General features: G+C 39.7%; 1 non-coding gene across 1 annotated transcript; it reads right to left on the reverse strand.

Moving 5' to 3' along the window:
• Window positions 1–223: 223 nt before the first annotated feature.
• Window positions 224–314, reverse strand: LOC138890994 (small nucleolar RNA snoR8a). Its single transcript, XR_011407356.1, has one exon. It is a non-coding gene; the product is annotated as a small nucleolar RNA snoR8a (small nucleolar RNA).
• Window positions 315–15,016: the final 14,702 nt, after the last annotated feature.

Consider the following 15,016-nt stretch of genomic DNA (forward strand, 5'->3'; position numbering starts at 1 on the left):
CAAATAAAAAATAAGATTTTTTTTAATTTAAACAAATTATCTAATATGTAACCCACGTTAAAGTATCCTAATGAGATGTGATTAACGAAAAAGATAAGCAATGAGAACAACCCAATTACATACTAATCTCGTACCGAAATTATGCACCAAAAATAACACAGACCAACTAATGATATTCATAAACAGGAAAAAAGAAAGAAAAAAGTAGAAAAGATAGGTACAGGGTTGCTCATATTCTATGGGTGTAAAAGAGTCTGTCATGCCGTGGCAACAGCATTCAGTACGAGGAATTATTTTATAATCATCGCAACCCCAACCTTATTTTTTGCACAATTTAGCAATGAAAATACATCGAAACCAATTAACCAAAAGAAAAGCATTAGAAAAATCACAATTCAATCGAAGAAATGAGGCATAAAGAGGTTACAGACTAGCTGTGAATTCGAAGCTTACAGTCTATGCGACGATTTATTGCCTTTTATAGACGAAGAACCCCGATGAAGTGACGGCTTCACAAAAACCCTAAAACACTTGAGATAGTGTGCGAGCTCATATTCTCAAGGCCCAGCTAGTAACTTTATGGGCTTTTCCCTTTTAGGCTTCAAGGTTATTCATCTTGGCCCGTATTTACAATTTGATTGACATCCTCTCATACGCAAGATTTTTACATAAATAGCTGGTCCTATTCATTATTTATCAGTTTTTAATCGGTATACATAGATTATATATTATATACTGATTATATATATATAATTATATACATATTATATATAAATTACATATATATTATATGTCCGCCGATTAGTTTTTAATTTAAGCGATTGGGTGGACAACTATTTAGGTTAATTCTTCTATACCTTAATGGAAAATAGAAAGGGGGAAAAAAAAACACAAGCATATAAGTAGTGGTAGAGACACCTTACTATGAAGAGTAACATTCTACACCATTTTGCCAAAAAAGTTCACTATATATTTATAAATAAAAATTTAAAATAATTTTTTTATAGGGAAGTAAAGTATTTAAACTTTCACAAGCTCTGCCTCGAAATCTCATACAAACCTAAGTTTTGAATTGTGATAGTATCTTGTGCAAAGTATATCCTGCATGAGTCACGTATATATAAGTTCGAATATAAATTCAAATTCCGCTACATTTTAACCTTAGGACTCTTAAATTCAACACTTTCTACCTTAACTTGTTAACCAATAGACGAGCTCTCGTTAGTGCTGTATGGGCTAAAAAATTGTCATAATTATATGTGAGCTTAATCAATATTAATAAAGCCTTTGAAGATCGCCACGTGTTATCAATCTGATGTCAACGAAGGATAAAGGCGAGGTCGAGTACTCCCTTTAGCAGAGTAGTAACGCCTAATTTTAGAAATAAGATTTTAAAGAGAATATTCCAGTGAATATTTCTCGGATCCGTACTATTAAGGTTTTCGTGGCTCATGTGCCCTTATAAATAGAAAGATATGTAGTTATAGGAGGGGATTTGACACTCATTGTAAAAAACAACACATTGACATTCTCTGAAAATTCTTACTTTATTATACAGATACACAATATATCTTTTCTTTAGATCTTGATCTAACTTTTCTCCCACGATTCAAGGAGAATTCGAATATTCAAAGGCTCATCAATCATTTATCATTGCCAGAAAGAACATCAAAGAATCACCCTTTTCGGATGACTCACATGCTTTTATTTACTTAAATACAATTCATCGCTATTTATTATTATTTAATCCTACCTTCTTTTTTTTGGATCATTGAATATAGCAGTATTATCGCCATTTATTGCTACATAGATAATATCCGTGCTATCTCGCTACAAAATCGGTTAATATATCTTTTTGGATATTAAAACTGGCTAAGATTAACTCTATTTTATTAGAAAATCTAATTGCTTAAACCTAGATCTAAATTTTGGGTCAAACAGTTTTGCACTGTTTGTGGGAATTTTCTCAGCCAATCTTTTAGTTTGCATTCGATCTACAACTCACGTGACTAGTTAATCTAACAAACCACAAAGTTTAACTCTCCTCTCTGTGCGTACAAAAATGTACAGGGCGAGTAACTAAGGAAACGGAATGAGGGCAACAGATAATGTTCCTCTCATCCTCATGAATGCCATCAATAAAGGCAATGACATCTAGGGCGAGGAAGTGACACTCACTACCTCCCCTAGGCGGGAGAGGTTTCTTCCCCCTTTCTACAACACAACAAAACACAATGGGAAATGAGCCTCCACGTCCATGGGAGAAGGGCGCCACCTGCTATGAAATAGCTCCTCGAAGCATGGGTAAATGATACTTTAGTTAGTGTACTCAGTATACAAGCTCCATGCATGACCATAGAAACCATGAGAATCCATGCAACACAACGTGGGAACGAACATGACGACCAACTAGACCCTCCGACTCCAGGTAAAACTTCACATTATTACTGATAATGCATATGACAGCATCCTCGCCGCCGTGCTGAAAAGAATGGGGGAAATGGAAAACGAAAACAAGATGCTCAGAGACCAAATGAAAGAGCACCAGTAATGGGTGGACAAAATACCTGGCACCACCAAATTGCTGCCAAAAAGGGACACCGTAGGTTCGTAGAACAGCTGTATAGCGAGGAAGCGGCTCCACACACCATACCAAAAACCTTCAAGATGTACCCATATCTCAAAATCTACGATGGGATGACCGACCCCGAAGATCATATGACTCACTACATTATCACTGTGAAAGGCAATGACCTCACTAAAGAGCAAGTGTCCTACATCTTGCTGAAAGAATTTAGCGAAACCCTCACTGAAGGGGCATTAACATGGTATTCATAGTTACCAGCCCTTTCCATAGAAATGTTCGAAGAGATGGCCGATAAGTTTGTGACGGCACATGCCGGGACCAAAAAAGCTAAAACAAGAGTAAACGACATCTTCGCCAACAAACAATCACTAAGAGAGGGACTGAGGTACTTCCTCCCCTAGTTCAACAAGGTGAGGATGACCTTACCAAATGTTTCCGAAGGAATGTCCGTCGCAACCTTTCAGAATTGGTTGAGCAGAGAGGGTTCGAGAGTGACTAAAAAGTTGCTGAGCCGGTTAATAAAGTATCCACCAGCCACTTGGGATGAAATCCATAATGCCTACTGTGCCGAGGTCAGAGCAGACGATAACTACCTCAATATACCAACTCGATAAATCACCTCGGTACAATCCGAGCCCAGGAAAGAACGCAGAGTTAATAGGAAGATAGATCATCCAGTATCACGGCCAGGCAGGGAATGACACCAGCCCTAAGTCAGGACATTCGTTCCCCCTTACATTATGAAGAGGGACCATCTAGACTGAGATCAGGAATTCACAGGAATGATAGAGGTATGCCCCATTTGTTATCTGCTCATAATTTTTGTGTTATGCCTATAGAAGTAGTCTCCGCTCTTAAGAAGCTTGGAACGAAGGTAAAATGGCCACCAAAGATGAGGTCCGACCCAAGCAACAGGAAATCTGACTCCCTTTACGAGTTCCACCAAGAACGTGGACACAAAATAGAAGACTGCATCGCCCTAAGGATAGAGGTAGTGAACATGCTGCAGCAAGGGCACCTCAAAGAACTACTCAGCGACAAAGGCAGGAATACCTTAGCAAGGGGTCGAGAACGTCCCAGCCCGCCAAAGCCCTCTTCACCAGCTCTTACCATCAATATGATTATTGGTGGCAGCGACGACGCCTCTATCAACAACATCAAGTTCACTGTCACCCACAAGCTCAAAATATCGATCACCCACAAAAGATATGATGGACTCGAAGAGAGTGTCAATGAGTCAAATGTCAACGGTTTGACTTTCCCTCACAATAATGCACTTATCATTACTTTATGATTTTTAGATACTGATGTTAAAAGAATAGGTAGACAACAGAAGTGGAGTGTGTATCATCCATCCCCGAGTCCTCACACAGATGAAACTAGAGGACAAGATATTGCCATGTTGCATCACACTAACTGGTTTTAGCTGTGCAGTTGAACGAACTTTGGGGGAAATTACACTCCATGTTCTCTCTGGTGGAGTAGCTCTTGAGACAATATTTTGCATCATGGACCAGACCACTGCATACAACATCATCGTGGGACGACAATGGATACACCCCATGAGAGTCGTCCCCTCAAGCTTGTACCAAGTGATCAAATTTCCAACAACTTGGGGAATATTCAACATACGAGGGGAACAACGCACGTACTGAGAATGCTACCGAATTGCCATGGAAAACATAACCACCTAACAAAAGAAATATAAGGAAAAAAAGCATAACAATCAGTAGTACCGAGGTCGCCACAAGATGAAGGCAAAGAAGTCATTATGGATCCTGAGATGGCCGAAGCCGCATAATCGACCATAGAAGCCATTAAACCCATCCAATTAGACCATAACGACCTCAGTAAAAAGGCCTATATCGGCTACAAACTCCGAGTACCAGGTAAATTTAGTCAATTCTTAATAACTAACATAGATTAATTTGCCTTTAGTCATGCAGAGATTCCAGGCATCCCTAAAGAGATCGCGACATATAAACTGAACGTCGACCCTTTCTATCCACCGGTAAGGCAGGTTCGACAAAAGTTCAACCCCATCATCAATGAGGTCGTCCAGGAGAAAGTAGAAAAGTTATTGGCAAACGACTCTATCAGGGAATCGAAGTACCCTAAATGGATTGCCAATATAGTGATGGTCAAAAAGAAAAATCGAAAATGGAGGATGTGTGTGGACTTCACAGACCTAAACAAATAATGCCCGAAATATTCATTACCGTTGCCACATATCGACCAACTCATCGATGCAACGGACGAGCTATTAAGTTTTCTGGATACATACTCAGGTTACAACCAAATACTCATGGATGAAGAAGACCAAGAGAAAACTACATTCATCACTTACAGGGGAACATATTGTTATAGGGTCATGCCGTTTAGATTGAAAAACGCAGGGGCTACCTATCAAAGGTTGGTCATAAAAATGTTCAAAGACCAACTCGGTAAAACCATAAAGGTATATATCGACGACATGTTGGTCAAATACGTGAAGGTAGAGGATCATATCGACCACCTAAATGAAGCTTTTGATATACTAAGATAGTACTGACTGAAACTAAACCCCAAGAAATGCGTGTTTGGCGTAGCCTCGGGAAAATTTTTGGGCTTCTTAGTATCACAACAAGGAATTGAGGTCAAACCAGATCAAATTAAGGCTATCAACGGGATACATGAGCAATTGACTACTAAGAAACAAGTCCAAAGATTGATCGGTCGAATTGTCGCCTTATCTAGATTCATCTCGCGGTCGTCCGATAGAAGTCACAGGTTTTTCGGCGTACTCAAAAAGGATAACGTCCTTGAGTGGACTCCGAGTGCGTATAATCACTGCGGGAACTAAAGGCGTACTCTTTGTCACCACCTTTGCTCTCGAAGCCCGAGCCCCGGGAGCAGCTCCTCGTTTACCTAGCCGTCTCCGATCTAGCAGCAAGTGCGGTCCTGGTTCGAGAAAATAAAGGTACGCAATCTCTTTTTTATTATATCAGTAAAACACTTGTCGATGCCGAGATGAGGTATCCACACCTCGAGAAATTGACCCTGGCCTTGGTCGTAGCTTCACGAAAGCTTAGACCTATTTTCAGTGCCAACCTATCTCGATCATCACCGTTTTTCCTTTAAGAAGCATTTTACATAAACCAAACTATGAGGAAGGCTGGCCAAATAGGCCATCGATTTAAGTGAGAATGAGACATCACATATCAGCCTCGAATAGCCATAAAGTCACAAGTGCTGGTTAACTTCGTCGCAAACTATAGCGCAAAAGTAATGTTTGAGGCCGTGACGGAAGCCACTCAAGCTTCTCTTCAAACACAGTACCTCTGGGTCCTATACACCGATGGCGCATCTAATGCTTCCGGGTCCGGACTAGGACTCCTACTCGAGGGCCCCACCGATGAATTATTTTGCCAGTCCATAAGGTGCACGGATATGACTAACAATGAGGCCGAGTATGAGGTCATAATTGCAGGGTTAAGACTAGCACTCAAATATGGGGCGAAACGGCTGAAACTCCGTTGTGATTCTTAGCTCGTAGTCAACTAAGTTACAAGGACTTTCCAAATCAAAGAACAAAGGTTGCAAAAATATCAAACCGAGATCTTCAAATTGCTTCCCAATTTTAACGAATGCCAGCTAGACCAAATCCCATGAACTCAAAACATCAAAGCAAATGCCCTCACCAAATTGGACGCCGCCACAAAAAGCATAACGGTCAAGGATAAGAGTGTAGTCCATCTCCTCAACTCGTCATTAGACCAAATTGAGGTAGAATCTGTAAATTTAACTTGGTACTGGCGCAATTGTATTATTAATTATTTGCAGGGTGGCATCCTCACAAACGACAAAAAGGAAGATAAAAAGTTAAGAATGCAAGCCGCTAGATATATCCTCCTTTACAACGACTTATACAAAAGAACGTACGGCGGTCCTTTGGCAAAATTCTTAGCCCAAACCAAACCCAATATGTTCTCGAGGACGTACACAAAGGTCATTGTGGAACACTCGTGAGGTGTCTCATACGAGCTGGGTATTATTAGACCACCGTGAAGAAAGACGCCTCAGAATTCGTCAAGAGGTGAGCAGTATCAGAAGTACGCCCCAATAATCCACCAAGCAGGCGAAAACCTCCATTCGTTCACCTCTCTATGGGTATTTATTAAGTGGGGAATGAATATTGTGCTTCCACTTCCTTCGGGATGAGGTAATGTAAGATTTCTTTTAGTTTTAACTAACTATTTCTCTAAATGGGTGGAAGCAAGGGCATTCTCCCAAGTTCGTGAGCAAGAGGTAATCACTTTCATATGGAAAAATATCATTTGCCGATTCGGCCTACCTAAAGAAATAAACTGTGACAACAGGCCCTAGTTCACGGGAAGAAAAACCACTATGTTCTTTGAAAAATGGCATATTAAAAAAATATTTTCAACTCCTTAACACCCAACTGGCAACAGACAAATAAAATCCTCCAATAAGTCAATACTAAACATCATGAAGAAGAAACTTGAAGAGGCAAAGGGGACTGTGGCTAGAAATACTCCCAGAAGTATTATGGGCGCATAGAACTACCCCGAAGACAAGCACAGGAGAGACACCTTACTCCCTAGTCTACGGAATAGAAGCAGTTATACCAGTCAAAAAAGCAGTAGTAATGATGAGAATAAGAGACAAGATCTCGACGAAGTCGAAGAGTGACAAAACATGGCATACATAAGAATGGTCGCTCAGAAACAACAGGTAGAACGCTACTACAACAAAAAATCAAAGGCTCGATTGCTCAAGATCGAGGACTACATACTCAAAGCCAAAATCCAAGCAAACAAGGATCCATGAGAAGGCAAGTTGGGAACCAATTGTAACGGACCGTATAAAATTATAGGCAAAGCAGACAAGGGATCGTTCCAATTAGAAGCTATGGAAGGGAAGACCCTACCAAACAATTGGAATATCAGCTATCTCAAGTACTTCAACTTCTAAAAAACAAGAAATGCCCTGTAAGTTGCACTCTTTTTTCCTCACTTGAGTTTTGTCCCAATGGGTTTTCTTAAGGAGATTTTTAACGAGGAGACGAGCGGGACACCTCAAGTTGGAATGCACGAGAGGGCTTATTCTTTCATTGCCGGACTCCTCAAGAATCTCCAAGTCGAACAATGAAGGGACTAGATATATTGGGACGGGGATGCCAACCAACACCCGAAACTTCTAATTTTCTCCAAAATCGCCTAAGGGTGAAAATAATGTAATTGAAACAACAACATTGAAATAATAAAGACGCATGTCTGTCAAAACTACTCTCCAAAATGGTACATGCGACCAGCTCGAATAACACCTATCGTCCTCGACAACGACTAACCTAAAGGTACGCTCGACCAGCTCGAACAACACCTATCGGCCCCTGGCCTCGACCTAACTTAAAGGTACGTTCGACCAGCTCGAACAACACCTGTCAGCCCCTAGCCTCGACTTAACTTAAAGGTACGTTTGACCAACTCGAACAATACAATCGGCCTTTGGCCTCGACTTAACATAAAGGTATGTTCGACCAGCTCAAACAACACCTATTGGCACTGGCCTCGACCTAACTTAAAGCTACGTTCGACCAAATCGAATAACACCTATCATCCCCTAGCCTCAACTTAATCTAAAGGTACGTTCAACTAGCTCGAAAACACCTATCGGCCCTCGGCCACAACTCAACTTAAAGGTGCGTTTGATCAAATAAAAAAATATCTATCGACCCTTGGCCACATCTCAACTAAGAGATATACTCAACTTATTTGAACAAAGGGACAATACGGCCTACGACTATTCAGCCCAAAGGCTACGACCACCTAGAGGATAACAACAAAAATAATAAAAAAGCAAAACGTGCAAGTACAGAAGAAAAATATGCAAGTACATAAGTAAAATGTTCAAGTACAGAAGCAAAATACACAAGTATAGAAGTAAAACATGCAAGTACAGAAACAAAACACATGAATGAAAAAGGTGCGTGTAAAAAAAGTTAACTTTGATATTCAGATGAAGGGTTTTTACAAGAGCACTCAAAAACGCCAACAAAAATACACAAGAAGTTAAAACAAAAACTAGTGGCCATCACCATCCATGCCTCCGACGCCCTCTCTATCCTCGCCTTGGCCATATGCGGAGTCATACCAAGCACTATCTGCAAGCCGGTCTACACCCCCATCCTCATCATCCTCAGAACCAGGCTGAGGCGTGGTAGGATCATAGTCACAAGCGAGCCTAGCCTTACGAGCTTTAACTCGAGCATCCTCGAGGGCCATCTTAGAAATAAAGCCCACCTTATTCAAATCGCGGATCACATCCAGCCGAGCTTCAGCGTAGATCCACTTCTCGTACAACTCTCGAGGAATATTAGGATACTCAGATGTATTAGACGTAGAGGGTCGCGCAAGTAGTTGGTCCTTCTCGGCCTCAAGAGCAGCAACTCGATCTTGCAGTTTGGAGTTTTCCTTATCCAACTCTCCAATCCTCTCCTCAAGCCGGTTCTCTTTAGCCCTGGCCATTGACAGAGCATTATCCCGCTTAGAATAGAGAGTCCTATTTGCCAGCTCGAGAATTTCAACCTTTCTCCGAGCATATATTCATACCAACCTCCCCCCCGGTGAGCGTCCACTTGAAACTGACACCTGTCCAACTTGCCTTGTAGTTGGTCCACCTGATTCTGGAGGTCCCTACATTAGGCTTCCACGCCCTTACTCAGATCAAGCTCCTCCTCTTTTCTAATAAGAGCTCCCTCGAGAATGCTGAGCCTCTCCACAGCCGCTATTAACTACTCGTCTTTCTTCTTCAGCTCTTCTTCGTCCCCCCTAGTGAAACTGCCTCTGAAGGTCCTAGTACTTTCCATGGTACTCTTCGTACTTACCCTTCAACTTCACATAAATTTCTTTATGTCTCTTTTCCCTCCGAGAACTCTCAATTTCCAGAATTATCGTTTGCAAATTAAAGAAAAGGCAAAAGTTAAAACTTAAAAATGATTTAAGACAAAGGAAAAAGAACGAAAAACAGCCATACTTATCCTGAGAGCAAGAACAATGTTCTTTGATAGGGTACTGTCATTTATTTTCCTTGAGGACCACACCCTCAACGTCGGAGCAAAGAGGACCGAGAGCGGAGACCACCTCCTTAGGATCATGATGGCCCTTGAACCTCTATCCATCCTCACCTCGATCTGATTAAGTCCTCATCGATCATCCTAAGATTGCCAGGATCAATGTCAGAACCTGACTCATCGCCCTCATCAATGACGTCCTTTCCTTTGTCCTCGCCACCCGGAGAAACATCCGCTGCCAGCCTAGAAGATGAAGCCTCTTGTTGCCCTTCGGGCACGAAGCTGACACTAAACATCCTCTCCACAATCATCTCCTCCTTAGGGCACAGAGCCATGCCCTCATCATCCTCTTCCAGTTGTGGGCCCTCGAAGGTCGCCCCAATTTCATCCCCAACGTGTATCGTCGCTGTCTCCCGAAGTGTGAATTCACCTTTTGCTGAGTTGACGGCCAAAGAAACTCCCCCTCCTACATCCACAACTTTTCTTTTGCGAGGCCTCAGGTCCTCGTCATGGGGAGAGACTTCATCATCTTCATCAAAAAGTGAAAATGAAGGAGGAGCGAGTGCAACAACCGAAATGGGGGCGGAGGCAAATGGTACAACAGCCGAAACGGGGGCGGAGGCAGAAGCGGACAACGTAGTGGTCCTTCTCCTTCTAAATGTGGGGCCGTCCCTTCTTGTTGCCCCCCTGACTGAACCTAAAAAAATAAGCGTATGAGTTTACAACGGCACAAGCCAACACAAACATGATTACGACCAGAAAAAGGAGATTACCTGTCGAGGGAAGGGCCGGTCTGAACTTCTGAAAGAAGCTCGGCCAATCACAAATCCCTATGGTATAAGAGAGAACTTGTATAACCCAATTGACGAAATGTGTCACCAAAGGAGGAGGACGACTGGTAGCTGCAAGAAAAGAAGGATTACTCGACCAAATTGAAATGAACAAAATTGCTTGAAAGGGTAGAAGCTGAAAACATGAACACTTATGTGTATGGTTCCAGGCCTCAAGAAAGCCATCGACATTAGCCGCAATGGCCTCGGTCTTGACAAAGAAGTAGTCGAGCTAGAACCGCCGACTACCTTTATCATCCATCTTCACCACCAAACACTTGGCCCCATGATGTAGAAGGTTCAACATCGTCACTCTACAGTAGCTGGATACGAATAGATGCACCAAGTACTGCACCGTGACCTCGACCCCGGCAAGTCCGATGAACTTCGATAGCATCTTGATGACCTTGTAAACATAGGGGGTGAGCTGAGCAGGGCAAATACCGTAAATATCAGCAAAACTCCTCTACTAGCGGGAGGAGGGGGAACGAGTAGCCAATGGTGAACGGGTAGGCATATAGAGCACAATATCCAGGACAGTGAACGTGCACTTCGTCCTCACTAGCGGGGATTAATTCTACCTAGCTGGGAAGACCAAACTTGGCTTTGAATTCAGCCAAGTGTTTAGATGTCATTAACAACTGAAATTTTTCTGTCATCACAACCAGCGACTGTTGAAAATCGGACCTAGCATCGGGCTATGGTGGATGATCTCCTCCACTGAAGGAAGAGTTTCATTCTCAACGGTGGCGACGACTTCCTCCCTGTGAGTAAGAAATATAATAGCCAAAGGAATGGTGTGACTCTTTTCATCAACATTAGAAGGAAGTTTAGACATGGTTATGAAGTTTATAAGAAGATGAGAGTGTGAAAGAAAGTTAAGGCTCAGAAGGCAAAGAAGACTAAAAAAAAGCAATGGATGTTATGTAGAGCAAGGATGGTATGAAAGAAAGTAAAGTTTGAGTAATGAAGAAACAATCCCTATTTATAAAGAAAAGGCACCGAACCCGAAATGGTTCATCATAATTGGAACTAGAATCGAAACGGCAGAGCCGATAAAAGGTTATGCGTGAATCGACGCAATGTGTCGGGAATCGGCATCATCATGACGCATGAAGTCATTTCTTTTCTTGGACCAGATGGTTCTAGTAAATCACCCGGAAAATTTAAGGGTTTGAAATATGCGGTCCACAAAGAGCCACGTCTCTTGTTTGTCACAACAATCATGACTATTGTTATTCGCTCAACGAACTCGCCCACGAAGACAACCATGACCGCTTTTATCCGCTCATTGAACTCGCCCTCAACAAGTGGAGGGATTAACTGTATGGGCTAAAAAATTATCATAATTATATGTGAGCTTAATCAATATTAATAAAGCATTCGAAGGCTGCCACGTGTCATCAATCTGTTGTCAACGAAGGATAAAGGCGAGGACGAGGACGAGTACTCCCTTTGGCATAGTAGTAACAACTAGTTTTAGAAATAAGACTTTAAAGAGAATATTCCAATGAATATTCCTCGGATCTGTACATTAGGGTTTCTGTGGCCCATGTGTCATTATAAATAGAAAGATATGTACCTATAGGAGGGACTGGTCACTCATTGTAAAAAAATAACACATTGTCATTCTCTGAAGATTCTTACTTTATTATACACATACAAACTATACCTTTTCTTCAAATCGCAATCTAACTTTTCTCCCACGATCCAAGGAGAATACGAATAATCAAAATCAATCATTTATCATTGTCAGAAAGAATATCAAAGAATCTCATTCTTTTCGGGTGACTCACATGCTTTTATTTACTTATATGCCATTCATCGCTATTTATTGTTATTTAATGCTACCTCCTTTATTTTTGAATCATTGAATATAGTAGTATTGTCGTCATTTATTGCTACACTGATAATATCTGTGATATCTCACTACAAAATCGGTTAATATATCTTTTGGATATTAATATTAGCTAAGATTGACTCTGTTTTATTAAAAAATTTAATTGCTTAAACCTAGATCTAAATTTTGGGTCAAACAAGTGCATTAACGGACCATTTGATCGATGACAAGAACCAAGTTTGAGTCTTTGGCTCTACAAAAAAAAAAATCAGTATAATCTCACTAGTGGAGTTTGAGAAGGTTAGTGTGTAAGCAGACCTTACTCCTACCTTGAGGGTAGAGAGTCTGCTTTCGATAGATCCGACACGTTTGAGTCTTGCCTCTGTCCACCAATATTCATGATATTTGACCCGCTCTATATGTTTCTAATCATTGAACATATCTTATCTTGTATTTGACGCAAATAATATATGCTTAGAGCAATATAAAACCATACTAACGACTAGTTAAACCAAAAAAATAATAAAAGAACCATCGAAAGTTTTGGTTAGAGAATAATTTTGTCGACCAAATGAATTACTAAAATTTTCGAACTACCCGAAAATGTTAGGTTAAGGAGATTCTCTATAGATGAAAAGGGATAGTATTTTTCAACCTCAAGAGATTAAATAGTCGGCTGCATTTTAATTAGTCGAATTTACAATCACTCTTTCTTTAAGCCTCACATAAAGGTATATGTCCTTGATTTGTTTTTGACGTGTATTTTATTGTGATAACATAATGCTTTTTTATTTCTGTAAGTTTTGTCATACTTCCGCTATGACTTTTCCCTTTTTGCATATATGGCATTCTTCCATCTTTTCTTGAATATTTATAATTTTATATGCTACATTAGTTTGCAGTTAGGTCTTATATTTGTCCACAATGAAGTTTTAAAAAAACCCAAGTGATGCGTTTAGAAAATTCCAGCACGCGGTTTGAATCTTCATACACACAAGTAATCAAATTAGCGTGACTATTAATGTCATTAGTCTAAGTTCGATATTTACTATTATATCGAATTTGGCTGCGTATGACTAATCAAATCATAGAGTATATATTTTGGACCAAGCTAGATCAAGTTTTGTTTAGCTTGGATATGTTACAAGTTGCAACATTTATTTTAATTGAATGGATGTATTGCTATGAAAATGGAAAAGGGCGGCTTAACTTCAAGGAAATCAATAGAATGTATGATACTTTGTCAATAAAATTAAACTTCCTGTTTTTGTTGCTTTGTTGAATTTTCTTCATGTTCAAACAATTAACAAATCGGCAGACAGATAAATATTAGCGAGATGTACTTTTAATATGTTCAACAATCTATGATATTAAATAACCCCGTATCATTTCACTTAAATAATACAACCAATCCTAGCTCGCTTGGAATATTAGGCACATAAATTTTATTGGTTGCCCATATTCCTACTTACGGGTGCTTTAGTTGACTGATAGGTCAGGGTTGCCTTGAGATTTTTATTACTATTATTCATTAAGGTTTGTACGTAGATAAATATCTCAAAAACTTTAGAACGGAAAAAAGGAAAAAAGAATCAGAGAAGTTAACGAGAAAATTATCTTATGCCACCATTATAGATATTAATTAAACAGTACGTTTAAATTCCTTCTCCTCTTAACTTCTCTTAAACAAATAGTATTAGTTTCCAACATCACATGTTAACCAAAGAAATGACTAGCTTATAAAAATAGCAAAAAAGCTCATAAAGAAACAACTTTTATATCCACCACAAAATACATTAATTCCAAGCTAACAAAACATACTTTTAAAACAGACTCAGGCGCCTAACACCAAATTAAGCACAAACATGGAATGGCCTACCAGAAAAGTTACTCTAGTTGTCATGCTCGTAAATTTTACGTATGCCAACTAAAAATTCTAGTAAAATTATATAAAGAAATATATTTTTTTAAAAAAATTTCTAGTTAAATTAGATTATATTTTGTATATACTATCATAAATAAGAGTTTTATTAGTTATTTTCTTATGTGGAGAATTGTGATATCATTTAGATATAGTAAAAATAGGAGATTCGAAGTAAATTATTTTCCTTTGTGATACATAAAGAACAATTACATGTTACCAAGTGAAGCTAGCATTTCCAAGTCTTTGTCATGTTTCTCCTAACTTCTTCTTTGTCATACTTTTCTACTCCTTTTTTTTTAATCATGACGTAGACATGAAAAAAAAAACCAAGATATATAACTGAAGTCTTTTACTCATCCTTTTGCCATTCTTCATCATCACTTTCTGTTATCAAATATCTTTCTGCACCAAATATTTATGTGTATTTAGTCACTTTTTTTCTTCACGTTTTATTTGCTTCATTCATAGGAAATATTTTCGGTTAGAGAGCATGGAGTACATGAAAAGTCCTTTTATTATAAACCCATAACTGCTCTTTTGTGTCTCTCTATATATACTTCAATTATATCATAACACTTTATTTAATTTTTGTTTATTGCAAGATGAGTAGCTTTAATAACAAGAATTATAAGGTTCATTCTAAAGGGAATGTGCCCTTTTCTTGGGAAAACAAGCCCGGGGTCAGTAAAATTACACCAACAAAAAATTGTGCCACCGGTGGATTTTCACCAAAACTTCCACCACCGCCGTGCCTGGTGCCGGA

This window comes from Nicotiana sylvestris, chromosome 4, assembly GCF_000393655.2.
Source record: "Nicotiana sylvestris chromosome 4, ASM39365v2, whole genome shotgun sequence".
Classification (NCBI taxonomy): Eukaryota; Viridiplantae; Streptophyta; class Magnoliopsida; order Solanales; family Solanaceae; genus Nicotiana; species Nicotiana sylvestris.